The 22,584-nt window shown below is 39.4% G+C and overlaps 1 protein-coding gene across 2 annotated transcripts in view; it reads left to right on the forward strand.

Moving 5' to 3' along the window:
* Nucleotides 1–22,584, forward strand: part of GAB2 (GRB2 associated binding protein 2) — a 181,343-nt gene that overhangs the window by 78,108 nt on the left and 80,651 nt on the right. The window contains exons 1-2 of one of the 2 annotated variants that reach the window (XM_070274335.1): nt 12,637–12,865; nt 14,288–14,445. The exons of the other annotated variant lie outside the window; for it this stretch is intronic. The gene's annotated coding sequence lies outside the window, so the exon portion shown is untranslated. Of the gene's footprint in view, nt 1–12,636; nt 12,866–14,287; nt 14,446–22,584 lie in introns of those variants that run through there. 2 annotated transcript variants of the gene reach the window in all.

The following is a 22,584-nucleotide window of genomic DNA, read 5'->3' on the forward strand; positions in this document are numbered from 1 at the left end:
TAACATAGGAGTTAAAAATTGACCCAGATATAGATTTATTGAGTTCCCACTGTGTACCCGGCACAGATGCTCAGTATACATTTGTAGAATCATACTGAATAATAGACATGATGCATTTGGGCTAAGTAGGAATGATCTTGAGTATAGGCTGAGATGGCGGCTTCCCTGCTGTGGTTAAAGAGCATAGAAGGGGTCTCTGTCCAAATAAATCCCTATCCAATTTCTTTTTAGCCTTCATCCTACTGGGTCAGAACTGTGTCTTCTTTGGACATGTTTGAGGGTATCAAACTGCAAACTGAGTTCTCAGGTGATTTAAACATTCTCTATAATATCGTTTCATCTATTCAACAAACATCACTGGGGTCCTATTCTATGCCTGCATCTTTGTCTATGTCTGAGATTACAAAGATGAACGAACTGATACCCTCAAGAAGCTCTAGCAGCTCGTAGCAGAATGTAGACTCCTTCACAGACAAATAATAATAAATAACCTGAATCTTTTTTGGAATAAGGTAAGACAGAAATAATTTAAGTAGCAATTTTTTTCCTATAGGAAAGCCCTTCAAAGCACTTTCGTGACCATAATTTCAGTTATTTGCTCTTCATTTAGCCTTTTTTTGAACCCACAGAAAAAAACTAGTACAATTTGATTCAATAGAGTTTATTACCCTTACCTTATTGACCTGTAAGCATTATGTATCATTTCATTTTATAAGGAGAACCAAATAAATGCAAAAACGAATCCCCCCTAAAAGTTTATCCACATGAACTTAAGTAATTTTCTCATTTGAATGGTGTTTATGTTTGTTAGCCCTCCTTTGGCATTAAGTTGTGATGACTTTAAATGAGACAGTTATCTGAAAATAACACCTGTTCTGACCATCTCACAACGTTGGAAGCATCTTCCATAAAAAGTAATGAAAAAGTTCTTTAGACACTGATATGGAATAAGCTCCAAGGTATGATTTAAGTGTAAAAAAGGCTCATGCAGTATACTGTGATACTAAATCATACTGTACTGCCATTTGTATAAAAACGGAAAACATTATATATATTTACTGTTGCATACATAAAATATCTCTGAAATGAAGCACAAGAAACTCTTCACAATGATTATCTCTACAAAGCAGAACCGGATAGCTGGTGTTAGGGTGGAGGGAGACTTTTGACTGTTTGCCACTTTATACTTCTTGATTCTTGAACCATATTCTTCAAAATATACTGTTTAAAAAGAAATGAACAAAAAATGGTTTGAGGATAGTTTACTACTGAAGTTCATAAGAATAAGCTATTGTGAATTTTCTTTTTTATTCTTGATATTATTTATTTCATGTCTTCTGGTAAAATCACCCTCGAAGTATAATCTATACATCTTTTGACTTGACCACTGACAATGTTGTTAGGGTGTTGCGAAGTCACGTAAGATTCTTGGAAATACCACAGTTTGGGTTGGTGATAGTTTCTGTGGTCAGGAAGAAGGCACCTATGAGCATAGATAGAGTTCTTAGAAACCTAGCATCACAAATTCTCAAGCCTGGAAGAACCAGAAATTCATTCTTGTCCACCTCTCGTTGTATGTTTGTGTGCCCTCTGCATCATTCCTGCTTTGTGCTCGATGTCACTACAAAGCTAGCTAAGTCAAGGAAAGCTTCAACTCCATGGTCTCTGTGCTGTCTGGGAAAGATCACTGGACTAGCAGTCAGATTATTTGACTTCTAGTCTCAGCTTGTACCGCTAATTCACTATGTGGCTTCAGGCAGATCACCTTCCCTCTCTGGGTCTCTGTTTCTTCATCTCTAAAGTTAGAGCATTGGACTGTCTTAGGGAAGGCAGGTACATGACATGGCTTCACTACCCAGTTTTGGCAGGCTCTTTATGATAGATAACCACAAATGAAGTCTCAGAATCCTTCCCAGCACAGTCTTCCAGGCAACTAGAACCAATAGACGGGACCTGGCATGTAAGAAAAAAGTTATTCCCTTCTATCTCTAAGGTGGTCAGGCAGCAGTGTGCTCGTAAACGTTGAACAACAGGTTCTCAAAAAAAAGAAGAAAGAAAAAGATGCCTTTATTTGCAGCATTTGTCAGTTTCCAAGATGTAAATACTCCTACCATGGCTAATTTCAAATTACTAAGGTGAAGTCAACTGGATTAGAAAATTCTTGAAAATTTAAGTTAGTTTTCATGAGCTGATAGAAGCTGACTCCAGCACATCACTATAAAATCAATGACTTTGGATTAACTGGCCACAGCTGTGAGTGGGGGGGGTAAAAAAAAATGACCATCATCCCTAGGGAATTTTATTCAGAGGCATAATTCTTACCTTGCAGTCTTTTGGACTTTGGAAATACTTGAGTGTCATGAGACCTTGGTGAAATTATTCTACCTCCCTGAGCCTCAGTAACACTATCGGTAAAATGGGACTAAGGATTCCTACCACATAGGATTATAGTCAGTAATGAAAGACTGCATAAAAAGCACCTAGCACATTGTTTGACCTCTCAAATATTCCCCTGCCTGTACCAATGTGGAAGGCTGTTATGCTAGATTGTGTCTTTATTTTTCCCAGACTCATGAAAGGCTAGCCATTGCTTTCCCTCCAGCCTTTCTCTATTTTCAGCCATATATTCCCTTGCCCTTCTTCTCCTCTCTCCCTCTTCTCTGCTCTAATGTACTTAATCTTCTGTCGGATGGAATATAAATATTTAATCTTACCTATTCCCAACTTTTTACCTGTATTTATCCTCTATCCAGTCCTTTCTTGGTAGTCTGTGCTGTCAGAGATTATAGGTACACTTGTGGGTAGAGACCAACCCTGTGAAGTCTCTTGAACTATCCCTCATCACAAGACTGTGAGCAAATAAATGCTAATAAGTCACTACTCTTGGGATCAAACTTACATTAAAGCTGTTGCCAAAAGGACCTTCTTTTATACGAGAACCAGAGGAGACTGCTGAAGGTCAGTCTGAGGCTTAGTGGCAGATACCTAGTATGTGCTCATGCCCAAAGACCTGACAGCAGGTGGAAATAATTTCACAATTTAAAAACATACTTTTTCTGCAAGTGGAGTACTTTTGAAAAGTCCAAAAACAAAAGTTTAATTAAAACATACATATAGCCTTCTCCCTCCTCCAGTATAATATTTATAAAATAAGAGTTATTAGAGGAAATGCAATGTAGTCTGTGCTGCATCTCCCAATTACAGCATCAATTCTCCATCAAAACACTAAACACACTGTGCTCCAGACACTGCTGTGGGCTAGGAGTAAAAAGATGTGAGACATGGTTCTTGCTTGCAAGGAACTTACACTCAACAGTCAAGAGAGAAGCCAGCCAACAAGTATAACATAGGGTGGTAATTGCAAGCAGTAACAGGTGGTAAGCAGAAGGTGTAGTGATTTCCATTGGCCTGGGATGGATGGAGGATTGTGGGAAGGCATCCTGGAAGGAGTGATCTGGGAAAACTCTCTTCCCCTTGTTTCCTCTCTCAGCACTTAGTAATGTGCTAAGCTCAATAAATCCTTGATACAGGGTGATCATATCCACTCCGATTGCCTCAGTTACCATCCCTATATGCTGATGACTTCCAAGTCTATATCTCCGGCCCATGTATGTGCTTTAAGCACCAAATCCTTGGTCTACAGTTCAGCTCCACAAAGATGTCTTGAAAACCCTCCAATTCTAAATGTCTAAAATTAAACTCAGTATCATCTACTCTGTACCAAATTTCCTCATGCTCCAGGAAACCTGCATCAGTAGATATCACAGTTTGCTCAAGCCAGAAACCCAGAAGTCATTCTTCTGCATTTGTCACCCCCCACATTCCAGCAATCACTAAAAAGTTGATTCTAGCTATTAAATATCTTTTGCATTGCTTCCTCTTTCTCTCCATTGCCCCACCTTAGTCTAAGTCACCATCATTTCTTCCTAGGACTATGATAGCCTCCCATTGGATGTGCCTGATCCTAGTCTTGCTCTTCTCCAACTTTTCGCACAGCAACCAGAGTGATCTTTCTAGAACACAAATCCAGCCACAGCATTACCCTTTTAAAAACTCCAAATATTTTCTGCTGTCCTTAGAATGAAGTCTCAATTCTTTAACTTCTTCCCACTGGCTTTTTCTGACCCCTTCAAAAAGGATAAGACCTTCTTGCTATTTATTCCACTAACACACTGTATTTCCCTTTATCAAAATATTGATCATGCTTTATTATAATTACTTGTTTCTTGTTAGCATCTCTGCTAGATAGTAGGCTCTGATATCAAGGACTGTGTCTGTATTGTTAGCTGCTATAGCTTCAGCACCTAGCACAGTGCCTGGTACACGGTAGAATACTGAATGTGTAAATGAGTTATTTATTTTAAATGAATTTTTAAATAATAATTTGCTATCCTGTAAGATGAATAGACAGCCTCTAATATAACTCGTTGGTAAGTTTGGTTAGTCATGTAGTAAATTTTCTTAGAGCACATCTTCTTTAGGTTGTGTCAAGGGTGAGAGGTTGCAATGTCTGTCATATATATCTGGTTCTGTCAGGAGCCATAGAGATCAACCTAACAAAGCCTAAGGGAAAGTCAGAGGGGAAGAGAGGAGAAAAAAAATCTAAATACAGAAACTTTACTACTTTTTTTCCTTCTAGTGCCATAATATGTATCTTCATGCATATATTGTTTTCTTCCTTTTAGTTCCCTTAGTCACTTGCCAGAAATGAGAATTATTGGGTAAAAAGGGATGAACATTTTTAAGGCTATTGAAATACTGCCAAATTATTTTCCAAACACATCAACAAATAGCTGTGAGCAATGGACAAGTGTGTCTGTTTAATCACACTCTTTACCACTGGGAAATGTCATATAAAATCTTTTTTGCTAGTCTAATGGAAGGGAAAAAATGGTCTTCCCCATTCTTTTCTAGTTAATCTTAGATCTTTTTAATCTGATTCTTCATGCAGCTCCTTCTGAAGGAGCATCCTACCTCTCAAAGGCTTGTTCAGAGGCTGTGGGGCTCACAACCTCAGCGGCTTCTGGGGCATAGCATCTCCGTTGTGCCGCGATGGTGAGGGGCAGTGATGGAGGGAAAACATAACACAAACCACACCATTGTTAGGGGATGAGGTCGCTGGGATAATGCTGTGAGAAGGGATGAAAAGAACGATTCTCCATTCTCGATTGTTGTGATTTCCAAGGATGAGCCAACAGCTCCAGCACGGGAAGGGATGGGTCTTTACTGCAGCCAGATGCTCCTTTTTCCAGTGCTGTCTTCCATTATTTCTGGTGAGAAGGGGTGGGGGGTAGCCCAGCAGCTGAAACAGATTAACTTTTATGCCAGTTTCCTCCCTTTGAGTGATTGCCCTGGACCTAGGGACATTCAGAATTAGTCAGAAACTGTTTAGAAATAAGAATGTGGTTCAAGGTTCATAGTGCATAACAGCCAACCTTCTGGAGTTTGTGCACCATTCCTGCCTTTATCTATGGGAGCTGCTTGAGGCAAACAGAGCTTTCTTTCCTTTCCTTCCCCACTGCCACTGCCTTCGTTCAGGCCCTCATCCTGTTTTGTCTGGACTATGGCAATAGTTTCCTGTTTCCCTTAATCTGTCCTCTTCTACACTGTTGCCAAAGTGATATTTCTACCATACATGTCGGATCTTGTCACTCTCCAATTTCAGCTGTCAGTGGTTTCCCACTGTCTTCAGGGTAAAATCCAATCGCCTTTTCCCAGTTTCTTGGGCGTTTAGCAGTCAGATCCCAAACTGTTTTTCCAGACTGGCTTCCACCTCTCCTCTGGACTGTGCCCTGACACTGCGTTCATTGTCTGTTAGGTGTTCCTGTTGGTCCTCTGCCCTGCTTGCCTTTCTGCCTCTGTTCGACCTGATTAACTCCTTCTAATCCCCACATCCCTCCTCAAAAAGCAGGCCCCCTCATTTGTCACCTCTTTGGTGGATTTTTCCTGGATTTCTCCTAGCAGTTAATCACTGTCTCCTGTAACCTACACACAGATTGTGATTTCCACATCTGTTTTCCCCAAATCAGGAATTATCACCTTGCTTTTGTATGTTTGTATTTGTGAATCCCCCAGCCCCTACTACAATATTTAGCACATAATAAATACTCAAAAATGTTTTCTTTCCTTCCTTTCTGCTAGCCTATTCTTAATCTCTTTTAACCATCACATGTTCTTATTTTTTTAGAGCTAAGAGGGAAGTAATCTTCCCCCCCACCTTTTTTCTTTTTTTTTAAATGGTTAACAAAACCAAAGACCAGTGAGAGAAGAAATTCACCCTGGGATGCACAAGCAGGTTTAATGGCAGAGCTGGGGAACCTGGTTGGGGCTGAACTCCTTAAGGAACTTAAAAAGAACCTTGAAATAAGGATTGCATCAGGGGGAGAGGAAGGAACTAAGGTTCATTGCTAAGCTTTTGTTGGATGCTATGTATATGTTACCTTATTTTTATTTTTGGAAACTTATTCCTTTTTAAAAAATTGTAGTAAAATATGCATACCATAAAATTTACCATCTTGACCATTTTTAAGTGTTCAGTTCAGTAGCACTAAGTAAATTCACATTGTTGTGCAACCATCGCCACTATCCATCTCCAGAACTCTTTTCATCTTGCAAAACTGAAACTCTATACCCATTAAACAATAACTCTCTATTCCCTCATCCTCCAACCCCTGGCAACTACCATTCTACTTTCTATGTCTATGAATTTGACTTCTCTAGGTACCTCATTTAAGTGGAATCATTACGGGACTTGTCTTTTTGTGATTAGCTTGTTTGATTAAGTATACATAAAGTCCACAAGGTTCATTCATGTTGTCACGTGTGTCAGAACTTCCTTCCTTTTTAAGGCTGAATAATATTCCATTGGGTGTATATACTGCATTTTGTTTCTCCATTCATCCATCGAGGGACACTGGGTTGCTTCCACATTTGGGCTGTTTTGAATAATGCCACTATGAACATAGGTGTACAAATATGTGTTCAAGACCCTGCTTTCAATTCTTTTTGGTAAATACCCAGAAGTTGAATTGCTAGGTCATATGGTAATTCTATTTTTAATTTTTTAAGGAACCACCAAACTGTTTTCTATAGTGACTACACCATTTGCATTCTCACTAACAGTGCACAAAGCTTCCAATTTCTCCATATCCTTGACAACACTTATTTTCTATTTTTTTGGTAGTAGCCATCCTAATGGATGTGACGTGATAATCTCATTGTGATTTTTATTTGCATTTCCCTAATGATTAGTGCTGTTGAGCATTTTTTCATGTGCTTATTGGCCATTTTTGTATATCTTCTTTGGAGAAATGTCTATTCAAGTCCTTTGACCATTTTTTAATCAAGTTGTTTTTGTTGTTGAGTTGTAGGAGTTCTTTATATGTTCTGGAGGTTAATCCCTTATGAAATACATGATATGCAAGTATTTTCTCCCATTCTGTGTGTTTTCACTCTGTTGATTGTGTCCTATGATTCACAGAAGTTTTTAATTTTAATGTGGTCCAACTTATCTATTTTTTTCTTTTGTTGCCTGTGCTTTTGGTGTTATATCCAAGAAATCATTGCCAAGTCCAATGTTACGAAGCTTTTGCTCTGTGTTCTCTTCTAAGAGTTTCATAGTTTTAAGTCTTACATTTACATCTTTGATTCATTTTTATTTAATTTTGGTACATAATGTAAAGATCCAGCTTCATTATTTCACATGTGGATATCCAATTTTCCCAGCACATTTGTTGAAAAGATATCTGTTACCTCATTTTATATGCATGATAGTCCTGAGATGTGTTATAACTACACATCTCAGAAAACAGAAGTTGAAATGTACCTAAGGACATCCTAAAAGCAGGCCCCTTCAGAATCTTGACACGCCAAAGGCAAAAAGAAAAAAAAAAAAAGGCCATGTATGATATTAGGTGAGAAGAAGAGGGAAATGGAGAGAGAAGGAAAATAAAATTGCATACGCAGCTAGCCCTGAGCAGAACTTTAAAGTGTGTTTCAAGGTCACTTGAGAGCCCTTCTCCTGCCCTTTTTCTCTCCTTCCTCCTCTGACTGTGCTCTCGGACTCTCAAGGTAGTCCTTCAGTTTGCTGCCTCTTTTGAAATTCTTCCAAGAGGGTCGTTTAAAGCTTTTCCACAGTCTGTCTCCAACCTGTTTTCTCAGCCTTATCTGCTGTCACTCCCTTCCTGCCGCTATGAACCTGTACTTGAACTGTGTTAGTTCTCACTGCTCCAGGAACAAGCCCTGCCTTTATGCACCATGGTCATTTTATTCACTCTGGCACTGTCTTTCTCCAAGGCCTCTTGAGGGTGGGAACACATATTCGTCTCTGTGTCTCCATGGCGTGTGGCACGGTGCCAGCCACAGAGGTGATTGCTCAGTAAATATGTTGAAAAGGTGACGAGAGAGACAAGTTTCTCTTCATCTGTAATGATGAATGCATAATCACTATTATCTTCAGTTTTGTATTGATATCATGTACTCATTCATAATGATTATGAATGAATAATCATTCAGCATATGTAACAACATCTTAGTTTTAGAGGTTTTAAAAGATCATGCAACATGGTCTCTGCCTACCAGTGATTGCAGTCTAGTTGGGAGAAAACAAAATTCTTTTACGTGTACTTTACACTTTACTATTCTGTGGTGACCTGTAGTCCTTGCAACGGTCAGTGAATGGCAGGGAGGACTGGTTTTATCTCCACTTTAGTTTTAGAATACTAACGCACAGCAAAGTCACCGGATTTGGCTGAGGTCAGATAGCTGCAAGAAGATTGAGGTGGGACTTGAACCTAGGTGACTGACTTCAGGCAAGATGCTTAACCACTTTAAGCAACTCAGTTTGTGCATCTACCAAATGAAGATGATAGCATCTGCTTCCTAGTTGGTTGTGAGTGTTAAAAACCAGACAGTGTAAATGAGTAAAGAATTTAGCACAGTACAGGCACATCGTACAGGTGCTCAAATGCCAGCTTTTATTATTTGTCTTTATCTCTGGTGTTTTTGTCCCTGTTGTGACACACTGCGTGTTACTTTAAAGAGAGGCTCGCAGGTACCATCACAATGGTTTTGCCTTGGGCTCTTGGGAATGTTGGTAGGCACTCCTGCTTTACATGTGAGTCCTGTGTAAACGATCTCATATGATTCCTGTCTGACTCAGGCGCTCAGTGAAGGCTTCCTTTACTTCCCCTCCTGGCTTTGTGCTTTTATGGGTGAATTACATGGGACTTGATACTGCTAAGTCCAGAGGCTAAGGAATAATCCATTAGGAATAAAACAGAGAACTCTCTCATATTTTCCAGACTGTAAGTTCTTTTCAGTTACTCTTTATGCAGTCTTCTGTGTTCTCTTCACATTTTTTGTGGTAGGTGGATTTAAGTTGGTAGGATCACTGAGGCATAGTAGAAGCTAATCTGTACTGATGTCTTATTTTCAGTTTGTAGAGGCCCCATGACACTTGTGTGATAAATGGTGGTGTGTAAATTAAAATGCAACTAAGGGTCTCTTCGGTATTTCTTGAATTAAGTTTATTATGTGTTGTAATTTGCACCTAGAGACTTTTGTTGTTATTTGTTGTAGTGACTGTGGCAGTAATGAGCCTACTTCTAGCATAGCTTGGCACATGCCCCATAGACAGTTTATTTGCATTTGGCAGGACTCCATGGTGTACCCTGACCAAGTGAATCAGTCTATTCGGGGAATGGGGGAACTGAATCATAGGGAGATTGTGAGTCTTGCTCATGATCCCCAATGATCCTGAGATGGGGGGAATACCAGAGAGTTCTTGTTCTGTTCTTAATGGGATTCTTCTTTTGCCTATGGAGTATCAAGTCCTATTTAATTCACCCATAAATGCACAAGACAGGGTGGGGGTGGGGAATGAGGCGTAAAGGAACTATTCACTGAGCACCTGGGTCAGACATGAATCACGTGAGGTGCTTTACTTAGGACTCACTTGTAAAGCAGGAATGGCTATTAATATTTACAACAGTTCAGGATTCTGATCCAATCTCAGGACTATCTGCTTTATTGCAGTAGGTAACACTTTATCTGGCAGCTACATTGATTCAAATCGTTTAAAAGAACTAAAAAAAAATCGTCAGAGTGATCCCTAAGCCAGCATACTAAAGCTTGTACACATCTGATTCTCACGACAACCGTATACAATAAACAGAGCAGGTGACACTTTCTTCATGAGCCTTAGAGAAGTCGTGGAACTTTCCTGGGATCACACAATAAGTAGCAGACTGAGGATGAACCCAGATTTTCTGGCAGATCACTGCTGAAGATTCTCTAACTCTAAGATTCAACATAAAGTAGTATATAATGTCTTATTTTTCAATTCCTGCTTCTACCACCCTCATTGAGAGTCTTAATGCTTCAGACCTGGAAAGCTGCAGAAATTCCTTCCTAGCTGAGAGATATAAAGCGGTCTGAGTTTAAGAGAGAAAGCCTTGGTTAGCAAGAAGAGCCCGGAAAACAGACTCAAAGTCCTTGCTTTACCACTTCATAGCTTTATATCTACAGTTAAGGTGCTTAGCTCCTTCGTACCCCTGTTTCTTCATCTTTAAAATGGGATAATAATAGTAACTACTCATAGGATGGACGTAAGGATGAAGTGAGTTAACATATGTAAAGTGCTTAGTTCAGTGCCTGACACAGAGTAAATATATTTAGTTATTATTCTTACAGTAAACACCACACAGCTTGGAGAAACCTCAAAATAACCTCCCTCTTGCTTAACCCATACTTTCTTATTGGAGAAATACAGGGAAATAATCTGTCCTTTTTTCTTCTTCCTCCTCCTCTACCATCACCACTACCTCTACCTCCACAAAACAGCCTGGCTCAGAGCTTACAGTAAAACACCAGAGAGCATTCAGTTGATTGTGGCGTTCCTTTGGTTCAGGGCATCTTATGTAATGATCTGCCTTGTGACATAGACGTGGAAAAGAATTGTTTCCAAACCTAGAATTGGGAGTGAGGTTGGCATTCTTAGTCATTTGCAGCAAGACGTGAAGCTGATTTCTATCAATAGATCCAGCACTGGGCAGCATTATTTATTGAATAAAATTGTGCCAGTAGAGCTCTCCTATGGCTCTTTCCTCGTGTCTCCCACCCAGCTCAGGGTCTCAGGTGTATGGCCTCCGCATGACCTGGCCTGACAGAGCTTCTAGTTGGTGCCTCTCCCCAGGCCCACCATCCCCTGTCTGATTGCCACCTCTCCCTGAGTCCACTTCCCTCAGGCTTTCTAGGTGCCTGGCTACTCTGGTAAATTAATTGCACTTAGGTGTTTGTGGAAGGAATTAATGAATAAATAAATGTATTGAGGCAATATGGTAAGCAGTACCACAGTCATTAACCCCTACTGCCTGGCCCAGGGCCTGGCACAAAGCGGTGGCTCAATGAAGATTTGCTGAATAAATTACATTACTTTTGGTGTAATACATTTACTATCCCAGCCGTGTGTTTGAAGCCTAGTTCAAATGCTTCCTACTTTGTTAAACTGTTCTCATATCAAATGTAAACTCTCCCACTTCTATCCTCTTATAATAGAACTTTATAGGAAAGTTTATGTATGTAAAGTTTATATTCTTTATTTAGGGAAAGAAAAAACCAGGCTTTCTGATTCTTACAGCAACCCTGTCAGGATTCTCATCTTCATTTTATAGTTGAAGAAACTGAAGCTTAGATGATATGAAAGATGCCAAGTTCATGCATATCTTAAGTAGCAAAGCTGACCCCAAAACTTACTTTCAGCTGTTAAATTATTTCTGTTGTGATATGTTATACAAGTGAATGTGTATTTTATTTAGTTGAGTCCATGTTTTAACTTCACCACTGGAATGGAAGCCCTTTTAATCTAAGGACCATCTCATACTGCTGCTTATGCTTCTAAGAGCTTCACACACAGTAAATGTTTGAAAGTAAATTGCCAGTTTTAACAGGGTTCTTCAGTGCTAGAATCAAAGGGGTGACTAATGGCAGAATTTCATAGAAAATCAGTGTAGAGAGAGGAAAAGTTTTAGGGGGAAGACAGATCAAACTTTTTTCCTTGTGTAGAGAGCTCCCTAATGGGCCTTTTAAGAGGGACTGTAGGACACACTCCTGCGGGTCCTCTTCCTGATGGTGTGTACCAGTGAGTATAGCCTTTACCCTGCCCATGCCTGAAGCTGCAGCTCTAACACACAGCATAGTCTCAAGAGAACAGTGATGGTCGAGAGCTACCAGTCCTGGGCCAAGGAAGGTCCTCCTCAGCTAACTGAGACTCATCACTATTAATATCTGCGTTTCTATTAATACTCTCTTTTCACTGTGAGCTAATTTAAATCTTCTGTTCTCTAAGCTATTCTTAACCACACGTTCTTGGGCCTCGTTCCCAATTACAGATCATAACTGTCCATTTTGGTTTTCATACTTGCAGAAATAATAGGAATTCTGCCCCTGTTGATTCTCAGAGGAGACGTGGGGCTCTATTGGCATTTTGGATGGGGCAATTCTTTGTTATGCAGGACTGTCCCATGCAGTATTTGAGGTTAGTATCCCTATCCCCTGCCCTCTAATGCCTGTCATGCGCCTCGATCATTGTGACATATTACCTCCCACCACACACAAATTTCCAAACCCCTGGAGAGTGGGCAGTACTGCCACTAGTCGAAAGCCACTATAACCTGGTGCCTATCTCTGCCGCCTTGATCCCTGTCGATGTGAGTCCCTATCCTAGTTGGAACTAGGAATGTATATGTTCCCCTTTTCATCTTTTGAAAAGAAGGTTTTCAGCTTCTCCAGAGCTCCCGTCCGTGTAGAGAGACAAATTTAAGGCTCTGAAATAAGATCTCCTTGGCAATTGGGGTGCTGAGACCAGGTGAGTGTCACTGCTACTCTATGAAGACAGATTTTAACCGAAAGATTTTATTCTTTAGAATTACATGAGGGCTAGGGGGGTGAGAGCACACAGGGAGTGGGGAGTGACTGTTAATGAGTCAATAAGTATAGGGTTTCTTCTTGGGTGGTGAAAATATTCTGGAATTAGATAGTGGTGATGGCTGCACAAACTTGTAAATATACTAAAAGCCGCTGAATTGTACACTTTAAAGAGTGAATTTTATGGTATGTGAATCATGTCTCAGTTTTTTAAAAAATTACATAATCTGCTGCTCTTAGTATTTTTCCTATCCTCCAGTTCCCCAAGCTTGAAACTCAAAAAATCTCACAGTCACTTTGACTCTTTCCTTTCCCTCAGTTCCTATTTCTAATGGGTCACTAAGGCCTAACTTCTATGTAATTCTCAAATCCTCCTTTTTTCTCTCGGTCCCACTACCAGTGACCTTACTCAAACTCTCTTCCCTTGCCTGTACTATTGTGACCAGCTCTTAATTTCTCTTCCTGTCTCCAGACTGCCCACCCTCATCATCCTTCCAAGACACTTCAAATGTCTTCTATAACATTTTATTGTGAAATATAATACATATACCAAAAAAGTGTATATAACATACAGTTCATTAAAGGATACACCCATTTTATTACCTCCCAGGTCAAAAAATTGGCAGTACCTCAGAAACCCCTGTATATCCTTTCCCTATCATATTCTTCTTATTCCACCCCTATACCCCCTTCTGAGTATAGTGACTTTTGTGGTAATCATTTCCTTGCCTTTGTTTATGGCTCTACCATGAGTATGTGTATCCTTAAACAATATTGTTAGTTTTGTCTATTTTTGGACTTTACGTAAATGACATCACAGTTTCAGCCTTGCTTTCTTCTGTCAACTTCATGTTTGTAAGATTCCTTCATGTTATATGTAGCTCAGTTATATTTTCTTAAAACCTAGATCTGATCCTATTTCTTCCAGTCACCTAGATGGTAAGTCCACGATCCTTGGTGTGGCAGCGTTCAAGGCCGTCCATGATCTAATCTTACCCTGCCTCTCCAGCCTCATTTGCTATGACCTCTCCCTCAACATCCTGTCCTATAATCTTACCAAAGAACTTGTTCTCTCCAAAACATGCCATATATTTTTATGCCTCCTTATGCTTAAAATCTGTATCTCTTCCTACCCTTTGATCCTGGCATATTCCTAGACCCCCTTCTCAGTGTACAATAAATCAATCTCCTTTTCTATATTCCGTAATTCTTTACGCCCTCACCCACTTTTTTAACTATGTAAATGTCTGTCTTAGGATAACAGGTAGCAGTTATTGAGCATGTGCAGTGAGCCAGGTGTTGAGATTGGATTGGTACTAAATAGATGGTCAATAAATGTTACTTTCTTCCCCATTTTGCATAGTGGATCTTCAGTCCTGTAGTTGAATCCTTTGGGGATGACAGCATTCCACCTTTAAATCAGCCGTATCAGAGATTGTTGACTGCTTTATCTATTCTGGAGCATCTTTCTGAAACCTTTCCTGATGGTCAGATTTCTGGCTGATATGACCAATCTGTCAGGTATTTGGAACTTCAAGAGGCTTTTCTGCCTCAAGAAGAATATTGGGATATGTTTATACGTTGTTTAATGGTTAATTTTAAAACTTTTGAAAATTAGTTTTTGCACATTTAAACATTAGTTACTTATAAATTTGCCTAAATTCCCTTAATATAATTGCAGTTACAAGTTTAATTTGGCTGATTCTCTTGAATACTTCAAAAACTTTGAATAGTAAATAAGACGTATGCAAATACAATTGTTGTAAATGCTGTTTGAATGCTTATGCTTAGTCTTATTCTAAAACATCAAAACCTTGGGTTTAATTACTTTCTTCATTATTTTCATGCCCTCCTTGGGCATTGCTATACTTATTTTGATAGCTTCCCAAGATTTACATTATAATTTTGACTTTCCCAGGAAAATAGCCTTTACTAGGGAAATAACCAGGGAATAACTTAACTAGAATGAAAAGTAAAAGGAACACCTCCTTAAACTGGCAAAGTCTTGGTATCCAGTTAAAAACTAATTGATCCTTGGTTGGGGCACATGACTTGGTTGCTTTCTCACAGTGTTTCAGACCCCTGCTACTGATTATGAGGCTGAGCTTCCTTTTTCTAGATGCACTGCAGTTGTTACTTTAATACAACTTTTAGTTCATGCCATTCACATAGGTTTTATTTTCTTATAATCTAGTTTCTTACCTTAAAATGGGGAATTTTTTAGACTCTCACTTGGTTGGCCAGGGTTATAAAACACTGTCTGGTCATTATGATATAGTGACCTGAATGTTACCGTTATTCAGAACTTACTTATGCTTCAGTAGTATGTCATTATAATTAGTGATGCATGTAGGGCCGTAGTTCTCAAAGTGTGGTTCCAGGACAAACAGCTGCTGGAAAGTTGTTAGAAGTGCAAATTCTCAGACCTCACCCCCACCTAGACTTTCTAAATCAGAAACTCTGGGGATGGGGCCCAGACATCTGCATTTTAACATGTCCTGTAGGTGATTCTGATGCTGAAGTTTGAGAACCACTGCCAGAAGATGAGAGAATAGGAGTTCACGAAGTCAGCTCTCTTGCAAGCTGAAGTATCATCTTGGAACATACTGTTGAACCCTCATTCTGCTTGATCAATGTACATGACCACCAGTGCTTTTTAACTGTTAGATCCCTCCCTTTTTTTTAGCTATTATGTGTGACCACCAATGCTGACCAGTCCTTCCTATTCTTTGTGTAATTTCTACTTTTTCCTGTACTTCTTACTTTCTCATAGTTCCCTGTGTTGATTGTTTCTCTGCTTATACAGATAGAAACAGGTACACATCTATGCTTTACATCGGATATATTGCTTAATAGAAGAACAGACATGTCCAATGTATTGATTCCCCTTCTTGTTAAAATCAGTAAAAATGCCAGACAAATCCTATTATAGTCACCTTTATTTTGTATAAAAGAGCCTTTTGTATACTTTACTTGTTTGAATATCATGAACTCATATTTTCACAGGCTTGGCTTACTTTGAAACTTAAAAATGTTACAACTTGGCCATTGGGAACCCCTTTAAATCTAGTCCTTTTGGCTTTCAGCAGTCCTTGACGTTTTTTTTCTCTGTATATTTTAAAGCACTCTTGCTTTTATTATTGAATAAGCAGCACACTCAGACCTATCCTGATTATTATTATTTGTATTCCATGACATGGAATCAACTGCCTTAGAAGAATTCTGATTCCTTTGGTGGAGAATAATACTAAGGACCCACATCCAGGACTTCATGTGCACAGGAGAAGTTATGGTTTTTCAGAGTGCTTCTGTTGCCATGAGCCACTCTCAGTGACTGAGTTGGGAAGCTAACTTTTTCAAAGGTACAAGTTGATATATGGGTGCTGTACCTAACTTTTTTTAGAGCGTGTGGTTTTATTGGCCACTAAGACTCTCCCTACATAGATATCAGCAAGTATTTTAGTTATCCACTATGGTCTCTTGCACAAATACAGGGGTGATAAGAGGCACATGTTCAAAACAATTACAAGATAAAGTTTATATTTGTACATACACTTTTCAAAAACCTATATTCCTTGCCTTATTTTTTCTTCTCTATAACCATGTAAGATAGGTAGAATTTGTTGCATTTTACAGATGAGGAAACTAAGGCTCACAGAGGTTAAATGACTCATTAGGGTCACACAGCTAGTAAGTGATCCCTGGAATTTGAACCAACATCTTCAGATTCTGAATCCTGTTTATTTTCCACTGTACCATGCATTTTTTCTATCTCTGCCTTCAAGAAGCTTACAAAACACTTGTGCACCTGAAATAACATAAGTACATTCATGATGAAACTTGGAGCTATAACCCAAGGACTGCTTACAAATGAAATCTCTACTTATAATCCTTTCAGAGAAAATTTGTGATCTGATTTGGTTCTGTATTGATAGTTGTAGAAAGTGTGCAGGTTTGGATTTAGTTGGGATTGGTTTATTCAGATTAATAAATCATATTCTGGGTCCAGCCTGATGGTGTAGTGGTTATGTTCGGCACACTCCACTTTGGTGGCCCAGGTTCACAGGTTACAATCCTGGGCGTCGACCTACACCACTCATCAATCCGTGCCGTGGTGGTGACCCACATGCAAAATAGAGGAAAATTGCACAGATGTTAGCTCAGGGCTATTCTTCCTCACCAAAAAAATTAAAATTGAAATAAGTAAATCATGTCATATTCTGGTTTATGAACAGCTCATTTCAGTTTGAGGTACAGTGCAGTAAAGTTGAGGGTTCTAACAAAAATAAAGTGCTACAGTAGCCAAGTCTTGGAAGCAACTTAGGTGCCCATCAAGAACAAATGGATAAAGAAGATGTGGTATATTTACACAATGGAGTACTAATCAGCCACAAAAAATGGTGAAATCTGGCCATCTTTGACAACATGGATGGACCTTTAGGGTACCATACTAAGCAAAATAAGTCAGAGGGAGAAAGTCAAATACCATATGATCTCACTCATAAATAGAAGATAAAAACAACAGCAAATAAACACGGAGAGACAGAGATTGGATTGGTGGTTACCAGAGGAGAAGGGGAGAGGGAAGAGGGTGAAAGGGGTGATTAGGCACATGTGTGTGGTGATGGATTATAATTAGTCTTTGTGGTGGTTATCATGATGTAATCTACACAGAAATCGAAATATAATGATGCACACCCAAAATTTATGTAATGTTATAAACCAGTGTTACCACAATAAAAAAAATTTAAAATAATGAAGTGCCAGATTTCTAAGTATAGGGCAGGTATGATGACTGGGCATAGGGGTTTTAATATAGGGATATGCATTCTAGATATTAAACTGTTGTACTTTGTACTCTGAGAGCCTGTCAATACTGAGTCCTCAATCAGCATTCAGTTCAGCGGTTGCTTCTTGAAGGGGAGAATGAGCATGGTCCCTGCCCTTCCAGAGAGTTCCCCAAATGGATTTGAGTAGAATCTAGAAGGATTAGTAGTATTTGACAGGGAGCATCTCAAAGGCACACAGTTGTAGGGCTTCTTAGGTTAAAGCCCTGTATTCTGCCGTAGGACATATGTGGGAATAAGAATAAGATTGGAGAGGGAAAGGTGTAGAAGGCAATTACAGGAAGCAGTTTGGGGCCGAATGAAAGAGGGTCCTTGAATTATCTATCCTCATTAGTTTGGACTTGGTACTGTAGACCAGTGCTTCCCAAACTTTTTCATATCATATCACATAAAAAATAATATTTTGAGGTCAGCCCAGTGGCATAGTAGTTAAGTTCGCACGCTCCACCTCAGCAGCCCTGGGGTTTGCAGTTTCAGATCCCTGGCATAGACCTACACACCACTCATCAAGCCATGCTATGGTGGCATCCCATCTACAAAATAGAGGAAGATGGGCAGAGATGTTAGCTCAGGGCCAGTCTTCCTCACACAAAAAATAAGTAAATAATGATAATATTTGAACATCAGGCTGCAGGTAGCTTGTAGCCATAGATGACTGGCCCAAGGACTTCAACTTTCCTTAGGGCTGAAATAGTCAAAAACTTCCAGTAAGTTGGCACACTCTCAGTCATTGAAAAGTGCTGCTAGGCAGTAAGGAGCCTAGTTAACAGACTTCAGGAAAATTCTCTCTTCTTCCATCACTGTAGGGTCCCAGATTGTAATGTGACTTCAACTCTTTAGATTCCTGCATTAGAAATGAATCTCTGTGGAAATAGAGTACACCAAAAATGGGTCAGCCCATCATTATAGATCCTACAGACATTAAAAGATAATAGAAGATTAGTAGTTGCCAGGGTCTGAGAAGAAGGGGGAATGGATAGTGACTGCTAATGGGTACAAGATTTCTTTTTGTGGTAATAAAAATGTTCTGGAATTAGATAGTAATGGTGGTTGTACAACCTTGTGAATATACTAAAAAGCATTGACTCGTACACTTTAAAGGGGTAAATTTTATGACGTGAATTATATCTCAACTTTTAAAAATAGAATATTATGAACAAATTTACCTGCATAAGTTTGATAACTTATATGCAATGGACAGATTCTGTGAAAGACACATACTAGCAAAGCTGACACCGAAGAAAGTAAAAATCCAAATAGCTCTATATTTATTAAATAAATTAAATTCTAATTAAAAACCTCCCACAAAGAAAACTCCAGGCCTGATGGCTTCTCTGGTGAATTCTATCAAACTTTAAGGAAGAAATGATGCCATGTCATTTCTCTCCAAATTAATCTCTAGAGTCAATGCAATCACAATAAAAATTTGGTTTTTTTGGTAGAAATTGACGAGCTGATTCTAAAATTGGTAGGGAAATGCAAAGAAGCTAGAATAACCAAAACAATTCTGGAAAAGAAGAACAAAGTTGAGGACTCAGATTACCTGATTTCAAGACTTAGGAAATGCAGTAATGAAGATAGTGTGGTATTGGCATAAGTATATATAGAGAACAATTGACCATACTAGAAAGTCTAGAGATGTACCTACATATATTTGGTCATTGATTTTCAACAAAAAGGCCAATGCAATTTGATAAGGAAAGATTAACTGCTGGAACAGCTGGATATCCATGTGGAAAAACATGAACCCATGATCCTTACACTCTGTACCAAAATAGGTTATAAATCTCAGCATAAAAACTAAAATTATAAAGCTTCTTGAAGAAAACAAAGCAGAACATCTTTCTGACTTTGGGATTGACAGGAATTTCTTAGATAAGAAATATAAGACACAAAAAAGCCTGAACTATTAAAAAAATGATAAATTGGACTTCATCAAAATTAAAGACATTTGGGGGCAGCCCGGTGGTGTAGCAGTTAAGTTCGTACATTCCGCTTCCATGGCCTGGGGTTTGCCAGTTCAGATCCCAGGCACAGACCTATGCACCACTTATCAAGCCACACTGTGGCAGGCATTCCACATATAAAATAGATAAGATGGGCACGGATGTTAGCTCAGGGCCAATCTTCGTCAGCAAAAAGAGGAGGATTGGTGGCAGATGTTAGCTCAGAGCTAATCTTCCTCAAAAAAAAAAAAAAGATTAAAGATATTTGCTCTTTAAAAGACACTATTTAAAAAATGAAAAAGGAAGCCACAGACTGGGGAGAAAATATTCTCAATACATATATCTGGCAAAGGGCTGTATCCAGAATATATATAAAGAACTCTTACTGCTCAATAATAAACCATTCCCTTCCATTTAAAAATGGGCAAAAGATTTGAACATAGACATCACAAAAGAAAATAAATGATGAATAAGCACATGAGAAGTTGCTCAACATCATTAGTTATCAGGGAAATGCAAATTAAAAACGTAGTGAGATACCACTACGCGCTCACTAGATTGGCTATAATGGCTAAGTGTTTTGGAGAAACTGGAAATCTCATACATTTCTGGTGGGAATGCAAAAATGAACAACCACTTTGGAAAACAGTTTGGTAGTTTTTTAATAAAATTAAGCATATGCTTACCATGTGACCCAGCTGTTTCACTTCTAGGTATTTACCTAAGAGAAATGAAAGCACGTTCACAAAAAGACGTGTACGTGAATGTTCATGGCTCATTTATTCATAATAGTCCCAAACTGGAAACAACCTCATTGTCCATCGATAGGTGAATGGATAAACAAATTATGGTACCTCTGTAAAATGGTATACTATCAGCAATTAAAAACTGCTGATACATGCAATAATATGAGTGAATCAGAAAACTTGGTTGTGCATAGGAAGCCAGCCACGAAAGAATGCATATTCTCTGATTCCATTTCTGTGGTACTCTAGAAAAGACAAATCCAGTTTATAGTGATAGAAAGCAGATCAGTGGGGCCAAGGTGGGGAGTGGAGATCAACCTGGAAATGGCACGAGGGAACCATTTGGGGTGTTGGAAGTGTTCTGATTGTGGTGGTGGTTATATGGTATATGCATTTGTCAAAACTCGTCAACCTAAACTCTTAAAATGGGTGAATTTTTTTGTATGTAAATTGTACTTCTATAATGTTGACTTTTAAAAAACAAGGGGGGAGAAAAAGGAAGGAAAAAAAGGAAGCATTAGGGACCAGCCCCATGGCCGAGTGGTTAAGTTCACTCACTCCGCTTTCGCGGCCCAGGGTTTCGCCAGTTCGAATCCTGGGCGCGGACATGGCACCGCTCATCAGGCCATGCTGAGGCGGCATCCCACATGCCACAACTGGAAGGACCACAACTAAAAATACACAACTATGTACTGGGGGGATTTGGGGAGGAAAAGGAAAAATAAAATCTTTGAAAAAAAAAAAGGAAGTGTTAGCCCAAAAGTCATTCTTCTAATGCTGTATACTGACTTCTTACAAATTAAACAAAACTCTTTTAAACAGATCATATAGAGGCCATGGATAGTCTCTATATGGGAATGTTTTTCAGATATCTGTAACTCAGACAGCTGGATTGATGTAACTTAGGGCTCCCAGGAGGCAGACAGGGCATTTATTTGAGCACCTGAGTTAATCTTTGGAGTTAAGTTCAGTTTCACCGTCCATCCTTTGAATTACTTCCCTGCATTTATATTGAATAGTATGATTAAGGAAGAGAAGCAGGCTCTGGAAGGGCCCCATGCCTAGTTCATCCTGTACCTTGGAAGTCGCTTTTCATGATATTTGCTCATGACCAGCAAATTCCAGAATACACTGGATTTTGTGCTCTGGTTCATGTATATCCACAATCTGAATACCTTAGGGAGAATCAGTCTAGTACAATAGGGTAAGAAGCCCTACCTGGCATTTCCAACCCTTTGTCTTCTCCTGTGGTCTTAAAATGACAGAAATTGAAGGGAAGTTGGAGATCCACAAATTCAACACTCATGCTTTATAAATGACAAAACCATGGCCCAGAGCAAAAACGTATTGTCCCCCTGCCCGGGTTCACATGCCCAGCTACCTGACTAGAGACAGAGCTGGAAGTACAACCCAGATCTCCATGATCCACTTATTTCTCCAGAGCAGCTCACTAAGGTACAACCACATTTTCTCAACCATCATTAACAGTGGAGTACAGTGTTTCTCACAGTGAGGTTCTTGGACATTCTGTAGTAGAGTCACTAGGGGTTTGTATCCCTGGACCCCTCTCCAGACCTACTGAGTCTGAATCTCCTGAGCCCGGGACTTGGAAATGTCTGCATTTGAACAGGTGTGTCACTGATTCTGATGCACACTGAAGTTTTAAATACCACTGTTGAAGCAAGGAAGTAACACAATCACGTATGTGTTAAGAAAGTATGAAATCAGGTCGTTAGGGAAGCCAAACCCAGGAGTCTTCCACTCTCTCATTACTTGGGGTGGGGGAGGCCAATGAGAGAAGCCTTTGTCCTAGAGGAAAAGAAACAGTTTGACTGTATTCATGGGCATTATTTGTCTACCCTCCCGCCAACTTTGTCCTGGTTTTCCCTGGTAACCTTTGCTTAAATCAGTGCTTTAAATACAACTTAGAGCATTTAAGGACGTGAGAGGGAAGTCCCTCAATGGAATGACCTTTGTTTCTCCGAAATGCAGACGGTTGGCAACAGCTCTTTTGTTGTTTTGTCGGCAGGAGAGGTAATTCCACTAATGGATTCCCTGAGCCCTCTGCAGAAAAATTGACCTGGTCTTTGGGGAATCAATCTCTTAGAATTCAGTCAGTGT

The sequence above is a fragment of the Equus caballus genome, chromosome 7 (genome assembly GCF_041296265.1).
Source record: "Equus caballus isolate H_3958 breed thoroughbred chromosome 7, TB-T2T, whole genome shotgun sequence".
NCBI classification, from domain to species: Eukaryota; Metazoa; Chordata; class Mammalia; order Perissodactyla; family Equidae; genus Equus; species Equus caballus.